The sequence below is a fragment of the Alexandromys fortis genome, unplaced genomic scaffold (genome assembly GCF_014885135.2).
Source record: "Alexandromys fortis isolate MF-2015 unplaced genomic scaffold, M_Fortis_MF-2015_v1.1 scaffold_79, whole genome shotgun sequence".
Classification (NCBI taxonomy): domain Eukaryota; kingdom Metazoa; phylum Chordata; class Mammalia; order Rodentia; family Cricetidae; genus Alexandromys; species Alexandromys fortis.
The window spans coordinates 6,059,016-6,079,847 of NW_026067964.1; the positions used below are offsets into that span (position 1 = coordinate 6,059,016).

A 20,832-nucleotide genomic window follows, 5' to 3' on the forward strand; every position below is an offset into this window, starting at 1 on the left:
TGTTCTGCTTACATGTAGGCAGGGTCTAATTTTAACATATATGTCTTGTGGTTGTCTTAGGCATTGAGCAGAGTAAGCAAGTTTGATTACAAAAGCAGAAACAGCAGTTAGTCTTATGACCTACCACTATTTTGCTAGAACATTTTTTTTACAAGATCAGTCAATTTAAGAATAGTCTTCAATGCCTGGGAGAAAGGGGAAAGGGGGCTGCTAGGGTACGGCCTGTACGAGCTACACGTTAGAGCTAAGTTTTGCCTTTTGGTCTCTCAGCATAGTAAGTCTAAACTTTAAATGTAACATTAACCAACACAGGGTGACAGCTTACATGGAACCAGGAGCACACTGCACAGTCTGTGGGTAGCTCAGCAGGATGGAGAATGTTCTCCAGGTCCTCAGTTGTTCTAAGCCTCTTCCAGGCAGCTTGGCTGCTTTCTGTTTCTTCCAAGCAGTTTTTCTCTCCTGAGAGTCTTGGCCACACAACTTCATTCTGTCTGAGGGGGACTCTCAGCCTCCTTCAGTCTGAGGGACTCTCAGCTTTATTGTTTACTCTGGCAGGGAGGGGCCTAGTGAATCTTGTCCGTTTCAGGAACTTCCTGCCTATTTTTGTTGTTTACTTTGCTGCTTACAATGCTTCCTGCAGACTTGTTTCAATCTGCAGAGGAAACAGTAACACAACACAGAGGTACAGCTCTGATTCCGTTGCAATCCTATTGCAATCCCATGGGGGGGGGGGGCAAAGTTAATTAATTTCTATGAGCAAACAAATAAATGGAAGAGGTATCCATTCTCTTAAGACTCAAATCAAACATATGCCAGAGCCCTCTCCACAAGGCAGAACAATATCTTTCCTACCTTCCAAGACCAAAGCCCACTAGCCCAAGGCAGCACATTTGACCAGAGAGCTGTGAACTATGGCCTGGCTGAAGGACTGAGCAGAGAAGGCAAGATCCACACAGATTGTGGGTGGGAGAAGGGCTGTCAACACAGAACTCCTCTTGGACCTCATCTCTAACCGTGTCTGCCTATAGGTTCTGGCCCATGAGCATCCCTGGCTACTTTCTCCATAACCGACTTGGCAGAGTGCTAGCAGGTGATCTCAAATTGTCGCATACTCTGCCAGAGGCCCAAGTGCCAGGAACACAGACGTCTGTGGGAGTCCTGAGAGGTAAGATCATGGGGCCAAGGGCCTACAAAGGGGCCTCAAGGCTGGAAGAGAATGAGAAGAGGAACGCTTATGAATAAGGTTGGGGAAGTGGGCAAAACCAGATCATACCGTGTGTCTTGACAGTGAATTTGGACTTTCTCCTAGTGATGGGGAAAGATCACAAGATACGAAGGAAGTCGCTATTGTCTGATTTACGGTCTAACTTATCTTTTTAATAAAGCTGACAGTTGCTGTGTATCCAAGGGATCATGGGAGCTCAAACCCTAAGCTTCACTCAAAATCCACTGCAAAAACTCAGGATATGCCAGAGCCACAAAGGGAGTCTTCCTAATTCCATTTTCCCACACGTACTAAAGCCAGGCTTTCAGGGCATGCACAGGAAAGTGACCAGCTTCACTTGCGGAAAGCCCACAGCCCACGGTATGGTGGGCCTTTTCTGAGGAATGAACTGCTTTCTGGAGCAACAAGGCAACTCTCCTTTACCTTTTGAAATTTTTTTTTTCTCCAAAGACAAAAGAGAACAGGCAAAAAAAAAAAAACCACACATAATAAAAGACCGATTAGTGGTGGTGGCATCAGTTAAGACATGCTGAAGATGCTGAGGCAGGAGGATAAGGAGTTTGCTGCCAACCTGAACGACACATGGGTCAGTGAGGTGGCCCAACAGGTAAAGACACTTTCCACCAAGCCCGAGTTCAATCTGGAGTTCGACCAAAGAGACCTACATTGTGGAAGAAGAAAACTGAATCCCCAGTTTGTCCTCTGACTTCCACATGTGTGTGCCATGCCACGTATATAACCATATATACATATATATAAACACACACACAAAGAAATCTAATAAACATTTTTGAAGTGAGATCATGCAGCATTTGACTTTAAAATAAAACGTGATAACATTCTACCACTAACAAGCAAATTAACCCGAGTCACAGCCGTGAATTTCCAACCATCGATTTCCACTCGAACTTCCACACTGTGAGCAAGCTTACTCACAGAGCCAAAGACTTCTCATAATTAATTGGGTAATGTTATGAAAATCATTCCCCTAGCTTTCCTATGCAATGTCTCTTCAGAAATCCAAAGCAGGAAGCAGGCCACGGCAGCAAATCACCATGGCCGACCGTGATTGGCATCTCTCACCTGATTGGCCACCGTGTAATCCTTCCTCCAGAACTCTGAAAACACGACCCCTGCTTATCTGGAGCCTTCCTGTCACAGTTACAGCGCTTTACAAATGCCATCCTCATAGTAACCCCATAAAGAGGGGGGCGTTCGCTATAAAAGTTCATGGGGCATGAAGAGTTGGCTCAATTATTCAGCAGCTTGATCCAAAAGCAATTATTAAAATTAATTTTTAACAGCAACAAAAGTAATTTGACCGAAAGAGTAAACTCCTAGCCATCAACCACCTACCCGTGGCACACTTCCTCCACACAGAGGCTGTCTCCACTTGCTCTGCACCCAGGATGACTCCTGAGAAACTGGCCCTAGGAAAGAAAGCTGGTGCCTGCAGCTGTCTGGAAGGTACTGGACTCCAAGCTGCACTACTTACGGAGCCCTAAGGCTGGCTGCATTTCACCGAGATTATGATCTAATGAGAAAGGGCTGGGTCGAGGGAGGGAAGAGCAACCTTCATAATGGCCTGGGCTGACTCACTAAGAGCCCGAGGACAGGCAACTTACTGACCGCTCTCCCCAGTGAGCTCCAATATGTGTATGTCTGCAGACAAGACGCGACAGGGGACAAAGGTCTCCATGGGAGGGCAGCTGTGCACAGAAGACAATTTCAGTTAAGATCTTTCCCAGGTACACCCAAAGGGCAGAGGTCATGCCTCCTTTCCCAGCCTTCTGTTAACAGAACTGAAGTTCTATTAACTGTTGACTGAAGAGCATAGGAGGCTCCACAGTGCTGAAGAACGCAGGAGAACCCCACAGTGAAGAACACAGGAGAACACCACAGTGTTGAACACAGGAGAACCCCACAGGGCTGAAGAACACAGGAGAACCCCACAGTGCTGAAGAACACAGGAGAACCCCACAGTGTTGAAGAACATAGGAGAACCCCACAGTGTTGAACACAGGAGAACCCCACAGGGCTGAAGAACACAGGAGAACCCCACAGGGCTGAAGAACACAGGAGAACCCCACAGGGCTGAAGAACACAGGAGAACCCCACAGGGCTGAAGAACAGGCCTTAGACAATGTTTGATTTGAATGCCAATGTTGTCAGTGGGTGGTGGGGTTTACCTACACCTTTTATTACTTCTTTTTAAAATTTATTTTATGTGAATGTGTGTGCTTGTATATGTGCGCCCACAGCACACACGTGAAGAGCACAGACAGGGTGACACGCAGCAATTGGCTTGCTCTACCATGCAGGTCCTGGGGATTGAACTCGGGACAGCCTTTGTGATGCGTGCCTACCTCCAAGTTGAAAAGACTCCATTGATCCCTGGACCTATGCCAGCTGTCCTCAATGGCCTGGGGAAGCCTAACCGGGTCTGGTCTGCCTGAGAACTTGCACACTCAAGATAATTTCCAGCTGGTCCCTTGGGCATCCTCTAGACATCAATCTAGAATAGCTGCCCACCTCCTCTGGCCTCCACTGGGTCAGAGAAGTGGGACAGTGTCACCTATACACTAAGCGTCTGAGCCTTTGGGGGAAGCTCACTCACTTTGAAGGAAAGGAGTCCACTTCTAAGCCCCATGTCTAGGACTGCGAAACCAAGTCTAAGATATACACAAAGGTCCCCCAAAGGGCCTGGCACCCAGACCTGTCATCTCCATGGACATACCAAAGACTCGACTCTACTTATAAGTCATCAGAATGTAAAGTGACTTTGCTACATCTGAACTTAAATTTATGATGGAGTCTGTGTTGCTCTCACAGGCATCACTGCAGCTCATACAGAGAAAAAGCGGGGGGGAAATGATGAGAAGATTTGTAATAGGGGAGAACAAAGAAGTAACCACTAAGACAGAGACATACATGGCATGATCTTCAGAGACATAACGTGGTATATTCGTCATAGAAACATACATACCATGATCATAGAAACACACGTAGCATGATCTTCATAGAAACATACATGGCATGATTTTCATAGAAACACACATATCATGATCTTCATAGAAACATACATAGCCTGATGGTCATAGAGACCCAGGAGGAACAGCAAGCCTCCAGTTTTCCGGTGGGGGAACAGAAGCAAGGAGACGTTCTATAATTTCCCAGAGACCCCTCAGCTGATAAATGTTAGAGCAGTCAGGCTCCTAAGCCTGGGATTTCAGCCACTTGATCCCACTGACTTGTTTTATCTCAGCCAGCCACAGTTTAGAAACAAGATCAAGGCTTCCTCCGGCACGTGCTGAAGACGGATCTTGACTTCCTTCCATCGTGGGTGCGGGCAGCATCAACACTACAGGAACAACGTGTGAGCAGGGACTGTGTTCCTGAACCCTGGTCTCCACGGTCTTGGGGAGAACAGTTCCTATTCTCTTCCCAAAAGCCCTGGGGGTGATGCCAGGAAGAAAGAGAGCAGAGACAGCCCTGTGCCAACCATCCGAACGAACGGCAAAGGAGAGCCAAAGAATGTCAAGACGCCTACCAAACACGAAGCCCCGGGTTCTACTCCAGCTCTGCACAAAGCAGACATGGTGGTGCAGCCCTGTAACCCTAGTACTTGGAAAGTCAGGGCAAGAAGATAAGAAGTTCAAAGTCATCATCAGCCACATAGGGAGTCCGTGAGTCTGAGGCACTGGGCCACATGAGACCCTGGGAAGGAGGAAGGAAGGATGGGAGGCAGGGAGGTAGAGAAGGAGAGAGGGAAGGAGAAAGGAAAGGAGGGAGGAAGGGAGGGAGGGAGGGAGAGAGGGAAATAGGGAGGAAGGGAGGGAGGAAGGGAGGGAGGGAGGGAGAGAGAGAGGGAGGGAGGGGGAGGGAGGAAGGAAGAGAGGAAGAGAAGAAGGGAGGGAGAGAAAGGAAAAAAAATAGATCTCTTGTTTCCAGCTGAAGGGAAAAAGGGGAAGACTCTTGATTCCTTCACTTTTCCTGCATCAAACCCAGCATTGTCAAATGGGTCAAACTAACACAACCCAATTTTTTGAAAAGCCCTCAGGGTCCAGCAATAGAAAACTGTTCCTTAAAACCAGATCCATATACGGTAGGAATTTGTAAAGTGTGTTTTCCTAAGGCAGCACAGTGGTCCTCAACCTGGAAAGAAAGCTAGCATGCTCTCCTTCCCTCTCAAGGACAAACTCTGTCAGCGACGTCTGCAGACACCTCATGGCATCCCAGCTGGGGGACGGGGTCCTGCCTCCTGGCAGAGGCCAAGGATATGGCTAAACACCCCGAATGTACAGGAGGGCACCCACAACAAAGAATGACCCAGTGTAAACGGCAATAGCGCCAGCGCTGAAGAATCCCCGCTTCAAGGCACACTCGGCCTGAACTGGGCGGCTAAGCAGGGCCAGGGAGGTTTCCTCTTCACTTCTCCAGCTCCGAACCGCACGCACACGTCTGAACAGGCCAACGCTCTGGGTTAAATGTGCACTCGCCGTGGCTCCACAGAAATACCTCATTGTAAAAAGCTCTGCCCTGCAAACCCGAAGTCCCCAATCCCACGGTGAAGCTGTTCTCACACACAAGCACTTTAACTTGGACGGCTCAGTCTCCCCAGTGACGCTAAAGACAAACACAATCTTAAAGCAGGCCGCCTTAGCCATGGCCCTTTGTCTGTTAAAACAATGAGCTGAGACGTTCATGCGTGCAAGCCAGCAAACCGAGAGTTACAGATTAACCCCGGCTTTCTCAAGCTGGCTCCTCCACCTGTCACCTCCCAGCAGGGGAACAATAGCAGCAGTGACACAGACTTGGCCTCATCTGACCTCGGCCACCTGTCCTCGGGAAGACACAGATGCAGGCCTGGGTGGCTGCACCATCGCTCTCTCCCAAGTAGTAGCCCTATCTCCCATGCCCGGCTCTGTTTGTGGCAGGCGTACACATCAGAAGCCGTGAGGCCCCCAGACAGAAAACACCGTTTATAAACTAATGCTCACCTTCCGGGGAATGCCGGATAGTCATTTTTATTGAGTCTCTTCCACCACAAATTTGTACAGCTATTTCCTATTTCCAAACATTAATTGCTATTTTCCTCTTAAAACAAGGTTTCAGTGACACCAATACACAGCACATGAAACCACATTTCCCCGAGGGCAATAAATTACATTACTGGACTGGTACGTGCCGCAGTGACTGTGAGCAGGCCAGGCCTATAGATGGCGTGTGGTATGTTGGCTCTCCGGAGAGAAACGTAAACACTTCTCACCCAGGTTTGGGGCGTTTCACCCTTTTCAGCTCACATGTTAGCCCACAAACACTGGTACTCAGCTGAAGGCAAGTCTCCCAAGAAACACACACTCTCTAATAAATCTGACCACAGGGCAAATTTAATCTGTTAAAGTGGCCACTAATCTTACCTCACAGTAATGTACACACTGCAGAAGTCTCTTGATCCCAAAAGCAAAGGAAGGCCTGGTAAATGCCAGCTTCCAGAATCCCTGTCTGTTCTGGAGCAAGAGTAAACACAAGGGCAGCAGGACACTGCCCGGCAGCAAGCTCTGCTCTGACGGGGAAAGCTCGGGGCAGTACCTGCTCCCAGTCACCCTGAGGGCAGGGCGGGGCAGAGGAACAGTTAACCTGACTGCTCTGGACCTCAACCCTTACCTGTAAGCCAGGGCATGATTAGCCACACCTGTCAGGGTAGGGCACTAGGCCCTCTTGCCTGAGGTCACAGAGTCTGGTACTGGGAAGTGGGGTACAGAACAGTTCTGGGGACAAAGAGGGGTAAGGTCTTCTACCGTGCATATATCCTTACCCTGTCAAGATTGGGGAAAGGCAAGGGGGCTACCGAAGAATCCTTTTCCTCCAACGACCCTGATACAAGCTTTCTAATGTTTTTTAGTTGGTAAAATATTTAAAGGGTTGCACAGTAAAAAACCAAACACACAAACACACCCCTAACCCTGTGTGCGTGGTCATTAACATTATCAGAAAATGCAGTTTTCTGAAGCTTCGTGCTGCTTGTGAGCTTCCATAGTCTGAAGGAATTAGTAACTGACTTAACCAAAGGTGGCATCATGACCGGGCCGTGCTGGAAGGCTTCTCCTCTGAAGACTGTGCTTTCTATTATAAAATGCCCTCCATTGAAACTCGGGTTCATATCTGAGGAAGCTGGGAACACCCACCTGGCTTTTGTTTACACTTCACATGCCCTGAGGAAAAGAATCACACTTTTCCCGAGTGAATGGAAGGTTTTCCAGATCAACTTTCTATCCACACACATGATTCTTGATTAGCTTTTAACTTGCTTCGTTTTGCACCCCGACTATTTGGAGATCAAGTAAACATTTACTGTCCTCTTCCAAAACACAGATCACAATTAACTGCAACTCAGTGCCAATGACAAGCCCCATAAGAAGTTTAACTCTAGCCTGGCAGTGGTGGCGCACGCCTTTAATCCCAGTTCTTAGGAGGCAGAGGCAGGTGGATCTCTGAGTTCAAGGCCAGCCTGGTCTACAGAGCGAGTTTCAGGATAGCCAGGGCTACACAGAGCAACCCTTCTGGAAAAACCCGAAAGGAAAGAAGAATGGAAGGGAGAGGGAGAGAGAGAAACCCTGATAGATAGATAGATAGATAGATAGATAGATAGATAGATAGATAGATAGATAGATAGATAGAGATAGATAGATAGATAGATCGATCTAAGTCTAAACCCCAGGCAATAATGATGGTACCACAAAAATCAAATCACTTCCCAAGGCCTAGTTTTAACAAAGGAAGTTAGCAGTGAGTGTCGCTGAGCAAGGTGAAGTTTGCTGTCCTTGTGCAAGCTCTACTAACCCAGGAAACTTTAATGACCCTCTCACCACTGCCTCTCAGGTCTACCTCTGGGGCTGCTGCAAGCCTGCCAGCGTCCCACCAATGAGCCCGGCGATCTACACTACAGACCTGCTTGTTCATAGCTGTAGATGAGGGTTGACTGCACCTGGGCCTCTGACCCACTGGGAGCTGGGCTATCTGAGGCTACAACACATGTCCGGGAGAGAAGAGGTCCTGCAAAGGCAGTATTGGCCATAGCTGAGACAGAAGGAACTGAGTTCTCCCCCTTACGGTGACACAGAAACCCCACATGAGCATGGTCAGTTGCTCGAGTCAGCTTTCTGTTACTGTAACCAGTCCCTGCAATAAGAAAGAGGGTTCGTTTTGGCTCAGTATTGGAGGTTTGGATGAATTGCTGTTAGCCTCATTGCATTTGGCAAGGCAGCAGGTGCTGGGAGTAGCATGTGATAGACCAAGCTGCCCACCTTGTGGCCAACATGAGAGAGCTACAAGGAGGCTGGAGCCCTGGCATCCACCCGTGTCACCTCAGTGACCTAAGACTGTTCGCAAGGCCCCATCTCATAAAGGCTCCCCACTTCTTAGCAGCACTGTGGGTCGGGAGCCAAGCTTTTGACACGGGAGCCCTGGAGAAATATTTCAGACACATGATACAGAAGTTGCAAAGAAGAACTGGCCCCCTACCATCGCAGCCAAGTGGTGAAGCCTAGCGCTTAACCTCCAGGGACATGATTAACTTAGCTGGAAGAATGGATGGCGGTCAATGGATGACCCACCAAGCAGCAAGCGAGCATGTGCCGTTAGGCCAATGGGAACTTAAAGGAAGTTTGTGACTTTACAAGCTCTTTGTCAACCTTTAATCTTTAATTAATCTCCTATAGCCATTCTAAACATTGTGACTCCCTTGTACTGTCAGCATAAATCTCCCCTGGTTTATGTGTTAGCCAAGTTAAACAGTGGAGAGGAGATCAAGAGCCAGGCTTTGAGTGGCCAGCCTAAGAAGCCGGGTGCCTTCTGACCACACTGGGTTGACCACTGTGGATTTTGAAGCACACTGCAAGACCTGGTTTCCTTGGTGGCATCCCACAACAGCAAGGCTACGGTTCACAAGCTGGGTTTGGGCAGCAGTGGACACACTATGGAAAACAGAACCATTGTTCTGCCACTGAAGTGAGCAAACACACCAGGGAGGCCAAGGAAGTGGCTCAGTTGGTAAAGTTCTTACCATGCAAACCTGAGTATCAGATCCCCAGAACCCATAGGAAATGCTGGGCGTGGTAGCACGTGCTTGTGATCCCAGCCCTGGGGAGGCAAAGACAGGTGGATCCCTTGAGCTTGTCAAAGCAGTAAGGGGCCCTATCTAAATAAAACAAGGCAGAAAACGCGTGCGTGCACACACACACACACACACACACACACACACACACACACACACACACACACACACCACACTCTTTGACCTCCTGATCACCCTGCAACATTTTTTGTGCACACACATGTTACAGACTAGGTCTGATCCTGCAAGCAACCCATCCCTCTGCAGATGAGCTGACCAGGCACCAAAGTATACTTAAGCAGAAAAGGGAACTCCAAGCCTATTTTTTTCCAACATCATTTAGACCCCTCCAGGGACACTAAGCCATGAGGCCATCAGCCGTATCTATCCTAAGGAGACCATTCCGACAGAACCCAAGGCAAAAGGACTCAGGCACATAGCACATGGCAGTCCTGCCTCACAAGCTCCCTCAAAAGCATGACGAACCTGAAGGAGCCAGTTTAATCTTATTATGTCTCGGGTTTTTAACCTGTAAATATTCTCAAGAAAGTATCTCGCTGTATAAAAGCCACTTGGCACCACTTACAGATTAGAAACTTCCTGGCACACTGAACTGCCCAGCCATCAAAGCTTTGTTTATAGCAATTGCTCACCTAAAAACGCCCACCGAGCTCCTAGCAGACACCCGTGGCAAAGGCAAGGAGGGGAGAAAGCAAGACAGATAAGCACCACTGCCCCCATGGGCATCTGCCTGGTCGTGTGGTGCCTGACATTAAAATTAAAGGCTTGGACAAGAAGCCCCCACCAAGCATTCCAGAATGTTCTGCTTCCTTGAACACATGCTATTTATTTTAGCTCCACATTCATATAACTCAGGCTGCAGCCATGTGACTTACTTCCATCCAGCCAACCAGGAACTACCTGTCTTCATCTGGGGGTTTATCAGGCAGAGTAGCACCCCGGCCTGGAAGACATGCTGGTGTGTACATCGCAGGCCTCTTGGCACAGGGACCCTACTCCACAGAGGAAACCTGAACAGGGCAGCAGGCCCTCCTTGCATGCTGTCCGGGTCTGTTTATTTCTCCATCACTCACATCATTTCTGAACACAGAGAGAAAAACTCTCAAGAGCCCCTGAAGTACAGCCAACTTCTGATTAGCTGAAGTCTTGAAGGGAGAGTCGGGATGGGGATGAGGATGGGGATGGGGATGAAGATGGGAATAAGGATGGGGATGAGGATGGGGTGGGGATAAGGATGGGGATGGGGATGAAGATGAAGATGGGGATGAGGATGAGGATGGGGATGAGGATGGGGAAGAGGATGAGGATGGGGTGGGGATGAGGATGGGGAAGAGGATGAGGATGGGGAAGAGGATGGGGATGAGGATGGGGTGGGGATGAGGATGGGGATGGGGTGAGGATGGGAAAGAGGATGAGGATGAGGATGGGGATGTTGATGAGGATGGGGATGAGGATGGGGATGAGGATGGGGATGTTGATGAGGATGGGGATGAGGATGGGGGAAGAGGATGGGGATGAAGATGGGGATGAGAATGGGAATGGGGTGGGGATGAGGATGGGGATGAGGATGGGATGGGGTGGGGTGGGGATGGGGATGAGGATGGAGATGAGGATGGGGACAGGGGTGAGGATGGGGATGAGGATGGAGAAGAGGATGGGGTGGGGATGAGGATGGGGACAGGGGTGAGGATGGGGATGAGGATGGGGATGGGGATGAGGATAGGCCATAGCAGGGGGACATTCACCTCCAAGGACAACAGAGCAAAAGCACATGCTCAGAGTTCATGAGACAAGGACAACTTGCCTTCACTGCCCTCACCCCAGCAGTCCATAGTTTCAGGAAAATATCTGGCCACTGTCTCATCTCCTGGGAAATCTCAAGGACACGTGCCCACCAGACAGAAAGGTATCTACATCCTCCACTGCCAACTTGCAGGGTTCCTGGGTCAACAGTGTCAATAGAGTTTGTAGGACTCCCCAGACCTCAGCTCCAATCGATGCACTGTGGTTTGTTGTTTCTCTAGCACACTGCTCATCCCTCTCAGCCCTGACTCCAAATACTACAAGAAGTGGCCATAGGTGAGGCCACTAAAAAACAGCCAGACCCAAGACAGCAAGAGTGCAACTGAAGTGGTGGACAGTGAGGGCTGCTGTCCATTCTGACCACAGACAGCCTCTAGGAAGGGCCTATCACTTTACTTAGGCCTACGTCAGACACACAGCCAGCCTTTCCTGCCACCCTAAGCGGGGAATGGTGCCAGCTGGTGGCTGGCACTGAGAACTGTCTGCTGCCGTTCTTTCTTCCCCTCCTGAGAGAATGCACCATGCTCGGCCCTCTTCTGCTTCTTTCAGTCAGGGCCCACAGACGCAGTCCTTTTCCCTGGAAATGTGGAGAAGACCTGCGCTTGCCCCACCAGGGCCCACTAGAAGCAACAGATAAGAACGTGCACTGTGAACAAATGGGCCCTCATGGGGCAGAAAACTGTGAGGCCCCATCTTGGGGGTCAGGACGTCAAACATGTTTAGTTCAGAGATCTGTGGTGGGTGATCAGTGTGCCCTGGACAAACCAAGTCCACTAGAGATGACTGACTAGCAAGCCTTCCTGGGAGGAAAGAGACACATCTGCAGGATTTAGTCTCAGCTCGTGCCTCGTGTGCACTGCAGTCATCCGCTGGGATCACAGAAATTATCCTCTCACTAACTGACCGTCCTGCCCACCGTGCCCTGATAGGCCTTTAGTTCCTAAGGCCTCCACGGCTCCATGGGGACCCAGCTCTGAGTCACAAGAGGGAGGTGACAGTCCTGGGAGGCTCTATTGCCTCCTCAAATGCCATCTTACTGTGATAGAGATCTCAAGGGGCCTAATGAAATTACCTCTTTTTATTCTTCAGTAATAGGCACAAAATTAGATGGACTGACCCCTGCTTCTCTCCCTTAAGCCTTCTTTATTACTTTCAACCCCAATTCTCTCTCCTTTACACGGCCCTGAGACCCGAAGACCCACAGGCCAATGGGATTAGTAACTGACGGCTTCGTCGTCTCAGCGGCTCTCCAGAGGGACCTTCCTTTTCCCCCGGGTGGGGTCACCATCAGTTCAATCTTCATGCTTCAGAGACGTCCGCTTTGAACAAGATCAGATGGTTCCCCACCCGGGCCTGCTGGTCTGCCCACCAGCACAGCTGCCCCTACTCACTCAGGGCATTAGCATCAACTCAGCTAGAAAGGCCGAGGCAAGAGGAGGGTCAACGTGGTTAATTGTCCACCAGGCAACCACACAGGCCCCCTAGAGCCAGCACCTCAGGAGGGCTGACTGCCCCCATACACAGTAAGTGGACTTTGAACCCAGCAACAAGGAGAAAGAGAAATATTGTCCCCAGCATGCTGGGCTGCAATAGGAGTTTTGACTCTGTTTGTCAAATTGCAGCCACAAGGGGAAGGGAGCTTGTTGGTGGACGTGGACAGTAGAGCTGTCCATCGAGAAAACAAGGAAGGAGCCACAAGTCATCAGCAGGGCTCCTGGGACAGCCCATGGTTTCCTGCTCTGAAGAACCGTGGACTGTCCAAGAGAATCCCAGGGCTCAAAATTGCAAAATAGAAAACTGCTCTACTCTACGATACAAAATGGACGATACAAAATGCATGGAATTTACTCAGTATCACTGAAGAAGATATGGGGGAAGAAAGTCATAATTTCGGATTTTTCTTTGTACATTGTTTGGCTCTATAACCCAGGCTGCCTTAAATTCTTCATGCCTCCTAAGAAAAGTTCCCAGCTCAGGTCCACAGTCTTAAAAGACCCTACAGAAGGAAGAGCTATTGCTTAACTGAAAGAGGCCATAAGAGTGTAGAGAGCAGCATCTTTATAAAGCAAAATGCTTAACATATTCCACTGGAAATGGACCTTTCCTGGAAAACGGATCTGCACATCTTTCCAATCAACAACAAGATCCAACAGTGGGTAAGACGCCAGCCAAAAATTACAGCTGACAGCTACCTGATCCAAGAAAAAGTGCTCCTAAATTATGCATTGATTGTGATCTGGAAATAGAGGCAAGCAGACAGAATCCAGAGATGTCCATCGGGGAACCCGCTCTGCCTTTTCTTGAAAGGCTATTTGGGAGACTGCTTTCTCTGTTAGGAGCTACATCTTAAAACAAACAACAACCAAAACTAAAAAGGGGCCAGCAAGATGACTTGGTAGTTATGTCATTATGGTCACATTTGACCCCTGAGTTCAATTCCCAAGACCCACATGGTGGAAGGAGAGTCAACAACATCTAAAAGTTCTCTTTTTTCTCTGTGTCTACCTGTCTCTCTATCTCTGTCTCTCACACACATGCACAAACACAATGTAAAAAATAATAAGAACAACTATGAAGCCTGATTGTGTAAAGGGATAGAGTTTAGATATGTACGCATGTATATACTTATGTATGCAAGAAGTATGCATGCCATGTATATATATATATGTATGTGAGAATGTATGTATTTGCTGCTACCTCCCAGATATCATCTCAGCACTAAATCAGAGCCCATAGGTTAGTAACCCTGGAGCCCCAAACTAGTAGACTAGTAGCTGCATCCACTGACTATTATGACTTTGGTTGTTTCTAAATACCTCTCCCCAAGTAAAGGCTCCACACGTCAGCATCCTTGAATCAGTGTGCTAGGACAGTCATATTAAAAATGCACAGACCCAGATCTGTAAATTGGACCAACTAGGCACCCACAGCCCCATCTTTAGAAAGCTTTCACTGAATGAACATACAAATCCAAAACACACAGAACCAACTCGGAAACTCTTAAGAAAATTAGCAACCAGATATATTACTTGGGCTCTCAATTAGGATGATGTGAGATTTAACTAGTGATCCAGTTGAGACATGCCTCCAGGCATGTCACACAGCCAGCCCCGTGAGTAAGGCAACCCAATTAGTATGAAGGTTTGACCTTCTTTGCTGTTTTTAAGATTTAATTTTTTTTTTTTAGCCATACATGTGTATATGTGTTGGGCAGCACATCTGAATGCAGTGCCTGTGGAGGCCAGAGGAGGTCACCAGATTCCCTGGAGCCAAAGTGCCAAGCAGTTGCAAGCTTCCCGATGTAGGTGCTGGGAACCAATCTTACCTCTGCAAAAGCAGTTTAGAGCAGGACACTAAATGCCCCAGCTAGCTTTCTAGCCTTGGTCTGTTTTTGTTTTCCTGGCCTGCTAAGAATATTAAAACAAGATTCTCTGAAAGTCAGCCCCACCCCACCAGAGATGCTCACTGCTCACACTAAACTGCCAGGCGCTCCCCATGTGCCTGCCAGAAAGGGTAGGGACCAGGCACCCCAAAAGCCCCGAACACCGCTTCTTTAGAGATGGTACAGCAGATTTTAACAATACTTCCAATTCCAAAGAGTCCAAAACCAGCTCACGCTTTAACACCTGAACCTTTTCCTTTCCACTTATTTTCTGGGTCTGTTTTCAAATGCAGTAGACCAACACTGCATGGAGACTGGAAATTTCCAGGCAACGGTGAAATCCTTATTCTCTCTTCAGGTCCCAGAAACATTAAAACCATGAAGAGGAGAACTGGGAGTCAAGTTCCTGCTGCTGCCTTGTCTTTTGCTAACTTCTTTTTTGGGGTGCTGTACAGTAGAAGAGGCCATGGGTACAGGCCTGCTCTATTGCAGCCGCCACTACTGGCCAGACAGCTGGAGGGAGTGCATCCATAGAAGCAGGCAGATAACCCCTTTCTCTTTGCTCCAATGCAGCACACACCCAGAAAAGTGACTGGGAAAGACCCCAAGTTGAGCTACTGCAGGAGCAGGATGAAAAGGCGAAGAACGGATAGAACCTCAAGGTCACATTTCCCTTCATGGCAACAGTCTTGATTAGATTCAAGTAACACCCCCATGATTCAGTGAACTCAATTACCCCCAGCTCCTGGAAGGATGCTGCTCCCATTCTGACTCCAACACTTAGGTGAACCACTTGGGAAGGCGCTACTCCCAATTCACAGGATAAAGCTGCCTCATCCCAAGGCGTCCAGTGTGACTCAGAACATTCAACACACTGAGAAGTAAGGGGGACCCAACAAGCTCTGTCCCAATGCTTCTATCACAACAATCAAAATCTATAGTTTGAAACAAATGCCTGAGTCCCTGAAGGGCTTTTTATTTCTTCCTGGGTAGCCAGTTGGAAAACCTCGTGTCTGTTCCCATATGCCTACACATGCAGATACAAGACTGAGTGCTGGTCCGCATGCCAATGCTTGACGGGTCTTACGGGTCTTGATTAACAATGTTTCTCCAAGGACAGTCAAGAGCGCTGGCTGCTTATGACCCCATTCTGCCCCATGACCAATGTCACACTATTCAAGAAGCAGACAAAATCCTACCTTCTCATCCTTTCCAATCAGGAAAAGAATCAAAACTCTTCCTGATTTAATAAGATTATGCAAACGGCCAAGTAATTAATCTACAAGACACTCTACAAATTACAAATTTTAGAAACACATTGTTTCTTGCGGTTGGAGGGGTAGGATGCTATACCTCAGTTTAGTTTTTCTTCTGACTGTTACTTATTCGATAATTGAACATCTGTTCTATGTCAGGAACCACAGGAGATGGAAGATGACAGCCAAAGGAGCAAGGAAGCTGAGTTCAACGCTGAAAGGGCATGGAGTCATGTAGATAGAACACTGCCTATTCTGTTGGACAGCTAAGAGAAGCCATACACCAAAGAACCTTTCTCTAGATAGTTTGATAAATATGGGTGAGATTTTGATTGGGCCTTAAATGAAGAAATAAAAGCACTCATTACTTCAAATGGTGAAGAATGAGAAGGTTGGCAAAGCCAAGGAGGAAGCCAGTGAATTAAACATTTTATTTTCATTTTTTGTTTTTTTTTTTCTGTGACCAGACGCCTGACAGACACAACTTAAGAGAAGAAGGATGTACTTGGGTTCACAGGTTCAGAGATTTCAGTGCCCAGTCCTTGTGTTCATTGACCCTGGACCTACGATGAGGCAGAACATCATGGCGGCAGAAACATAGAGAGGAGGAAGCTATACACCCATGCCAGATAGACACAGAAGGGAAATGATAAGATTTCACCCTCAAGGACATGCCCCCGATGACCCACTTTCTCCAGTTCAGTCCTACCTCCTAATGTTTCTAGAACTCAGCAAAATACAGCTACCAAAATACAGCTGTTCAACACATGAGCCCAAGGGGGACATTTCATATTCTAGCCATGACAGCCGCTTGGGCAAGCATCCCCAGGTGACTTACAATGCAACAGGGGCTGAGGACCACTTTCTAGCTTTCTCAGTGAGCACGTTACCCTTCCTTTAACTATCTCTTTCCTGTGACTAAGAACTTCGGATGGCTACCAAGACAGACTGTTGTGCTATTCTAAGACAACCTAGCAATGCATGAGTGAATCCAGGAACCAACTCTTATCTATATGAAGTGTCTCTTAATGGCAGAAATGCCAGGCCATCTGTGAACTCAAGTGTCTGCTTTCTCATTTACCTGAAAAACAATGGAAAAGGCATCTGTGTCAACTTGGCGCATCTCATTTAAGGGTCCCAGTAGAGACTTACAAGTCATGGCTATGGCTTCTTGGTCTTAGAGCAGAAAATCTGGCCAGTGTCACTTGACCAAAGGGTTGGGGTCCTGATGTTAGCTCAATGTCTAGTACTCAGCCTATCTACCTGTGTCTTGGTTGCATCCCCCGATGTTATAGAGATTAAGACTTCCTATATGGTCTGCACTTGACCTTCCCTGTGACTGAAGACATATGAATGAACACATGTCGGGTTTCCTGTCTGAGGGAGTTCACAGACCAGAGACAAAGAAGGGAACAGGCAGCAGTTGCGTCCCAGAAACAGTGAACAAAAGCCAAAGTGAAGACAACCTGCCCCAGGAGTCTCACAGAGATGATTCAGAGAAGCTGGAGAAACCTCTCCCAGCACGTGAGGCAAGGATGCATGCGTAAAGCTAGAACACAAGCCAACAGCATGCTAGCAAAAGGAACAGCAACAAAATGGGATGCCCTGGAAGCAGCAACAGTGAGTCATAACCCAAAAAGTACAGCAGATGCAAAAACCCTTGCAGCTATTTTAGGATTGCTGGGATGGTGTCTTAAATGCAGGATCCAGAGCTGGCCTAGTCTATAACCCAGCACGGACTTTGAGGGCAAGACTTCATACTCAGTTGAAACCCATTTCGACTCAAAAGAAAAACACAGCTCTAGTTTTGTGGAGGTTTGGAGCAGTTCCTAGGCCTGCAGAAACACTGCACAGAAAAGCCCAGGTCACCCCTGGTGTGGCGCAGGGTCAGCATCTTCCCAAGAAAAGCCTCCACTTTGCATTTCGAGCAAGCAGACATGTTGTTCTCTGATGATGTTTTTCTTTCTACCTAGGCACAGAATCTGAGCTCTCCAGCAAGGAAACACTTGGTCTGGTCAAAAGAGACAAGATTCTTGTATGGTCACAAAGACACCAAAGCCCAGGATCTCCCATGTATTCCAGGATCAAGAAGAACCAGCTACCTGTCTCACACTGGCAGCTTCCACCACTTCTCACCCATGACTAAAAAGCATGCATCTAAGATGGAGACCAATTCTCACATCTTTATTTTCTACAGCTCTCGCTTTTCTTCCTAAGAAGTGGGGAAATGGGATCCAAAGCATAAACACAACACTCAGATCAACACTGACCATGAAGAGAGTGGATTGGATATTCTGTTTCCAGGGAATGGGCCTCACACCATGACCACATGGGAGCTGAAGGACTTCACTGTGTGTCACAGGTCTACAAGTAGCGTAGGAGCAGTGAGGACACCCAGGGCACATAAGGAATGCTGCTAATACCAGATCTCCTGCCCATAGGACCTGTGCATAGGCCCTGCCCCCTCCCGATGCTGGTTCCCCGCACAGTGGTGCCCACTCTTCCTGCTGCATCCACCCTGATGCCAGCACACTGATGTGGGAGTGTCATATATCAATCTGTTTATTTCATTGGTTAAGCAATAAAGAAACTGCTTGCCCTGATAGGTTAAAACATAGGTGGGAGGAGTAAACAGGAGGAAGAGGAAGTGAGGTAAGACTCCTGAGAGAGACTCGAGATAGCTCTGCTCTCAGAGACACGCGATGAAGCTCTGACTCAGGATGGACGTAGGCTAGAATCTTCCCGGTAAGCGCACCTTGGGGTGCTTACACACATTATTAGAAATGGGCTAGTCCAGGTGCGAGAGTTAGCCGAGAAGAGGCTAGATATAATGGGCAAGCAGTGTTTAAAAGAATACAATTTGTGTGTTGTTATTTCGGGCACGAGCTAGCAGGCGGCCGAGGTGCTGGGGATGCAGCCCCGCCGCTCCTATTACAACAGCACACAGACTATTTCCCACTTCAGATGCTTCCTATGCTGATGCCGCCCTTCGGGTGTAGTCAAAGCATATCTGTAGACGTGGAGGTTGGCGTTGTTATAATGATGGACGAGACCACTGCCTCAGTCTCCCAGTTCACTTAGATCAGATCCCAGCTGGTTCGAGGAAGATGGGGAGCCTTTGATGTCCTTTCTGTCCACCCATTACTTCAGACGGAGATGCTCTTTATCTCAAGGGTCTGCGTCAACATGGGGGAGGGGATGGGGACCTCAGTAATGAGACTGCCTTCAAAGCATGCAGGGCCCAATGCTTACAACCCGGTTATCTAAGAGAACGACCCCCACCCCCAGTCCTGGAAGCCCTTAGTAATCAGCGCCCATTCCTAAACATTCCTAAAAATAAAGGCTTTGGGGAAGTGACTTCGAACGGTGCTGACACAGCGCTCTCTGATTTGGTACCACTCAAATTATCAGTTTCTTCTTAAGGGCAAGAGTGTTAAAACAAAACTGGAGGCAGCTCCCCTGGGGCCAGGCCAGCTCTTCACAATCTGGAGAGGAGCAGGTGAGGCTGGCCCAGTGCCTGGCCAACTTCTCAGGCTCCACCTGATTCTAAAAGCCATTTAGAAGCTTTGTTTACAAAACGTGGGTTCTCAGGACCCAGTCCAAAAGTATAGGTCAGAACCCCAGGGGAGGGCCTGGGAATGCAAATACCTAGCCAGCACCCAGCAGAGAGCTCAGCAAGGTTGAGAATAAAGCTCCAGGGAAACAATCAGCAACTTTGAAAATGCTTTGTAAGCACATAACTTCAAAGTTACAGGGTGTGTGGGAAAAATGCAGGTTTAACTGGAGGAACTTAGAGTCTTCTTTCTCTGAACTTGTGGCACAACCAACAGGCAAGGCAATGGATTTAGCCTGAACCAAGCTACCCAACTGCCATATTATACCACACCACAAAGACCTCAGAACTGCCCTGCCCTACCTTAAGGACAATTTCTGCACAGCTGCTCCTGGCAGGCCACAGGGCCCCAAAGAGAGCTCCGAGGCCCTCAATCCCATCCCTGTAAAAGCAGGCAAACTGTTCCAAGCCAGACTCCATAGGCTCTGGCCGGGCAAGGTTCGGCCTTCACAGTGTCAGCTTCGCCACACCAGATGCAGCACCACCAAGAGAACTTGCTAGAAATACAGAGACTCTCCAGCCCCACCCGCCCTGCTGGGCCAGACTATATTTCAACAAGATTCCAAGTGACACCATGAAGCCCTGCTGGAAGAGATGAGAGTTCCTGGTGAGGGTTTACTCCAGTCACTCCCGTCAGCCCGCCTGTGGACTGTGGACCTGCAGCCCACCCAGCTCTCCAGTTCTCCCAGGCCTCCACCGCTCCACCCACTCTTCACCCCAGGCCTGTCAATCCGGCTTTGTCTGGGGCCAAATCCCCCTCAGCCTGGCTCAATGACTGGATGACACTCCAGAGTCCCCTTCTGAGGGGGTTAAAAGGAGTGAGGAAGTGCTGCCTGTCCTTCACACTGGCATCTGGCTCTGCTTCTGCATCCCTTCCCTGAGGAGACAGGCATACAGGCCCAGGACCATAAATCAGCAGGGACAATCCAGAGTCAAACAATGCCATGGAATGCTGGCTCTCTGGGTTCCAGCGCGAAGTTAATGAGGTCGAGGTCACGGGTATGATTAGCTTCCTCTGGAACTTGGCACAGACTTCAGCCCTCTGCCCTCAGGCTGCCTGCAAGTGTCCCCTGGGTTCCTGAGAGGACTTGAAAGGACCGACAAGGAGAGGCCTTGCAGGGCACCACCAAGGGAGGCCTCAAAAGACCTCAGTGACCAATAAGCAAAGTTCACTGAGGAAACAGACAAAGCCCTGAGGGAAGGCTGGCTCGAAAGATGACAAGGTCAGACCAATTATCAGCACAGAGTAGACACACCAGAACCAAGAAAGCTGAAAATTTACTTTAGAAATGGCAAGTCTTGTGGCAAAGATTATTAAAACTTGATAGCTATCTATCTGTAATTTCATACCACATATAATGACATACTTAGGTCATAATCCACTCGCTGGCCAGGCTATATATATACATATACATA

At 48.5% G+C, this 20,832-nt stretch overlaps 1 protein-coding gene across 7 annotated transcripts in view; it reads right to left on the reverse strand.

Moving 5' to 3' along the window:
- Lhfpl2 (LHFPL tetraspan subfamily member 2) overlaps positions 1–20,832 on the reverse strand; it is a 147,790-nt gene that overhangs the window by 120,468 nt on the left and 6,490 nt on the right. For 2 of the 7 annotated variants that reach the window (XM_050153764.1, XM_050153767.1), the window contains exon 1: positions 6,646–6,839. The exons of 4 other annotated variants lie outside the window; for them this stretch is intronic. The gene's annotated coding sequence lies outside the window, so the exon portion shown is untranslated. Of the gene's footprint in view, positions 1–2,581; positions 2,604–6,645; positions 6,840–20,832 lie in introns of those variants that run through there. One more of the 7 variants, XM_050153766.1, reaches the window with a different exon arrangement.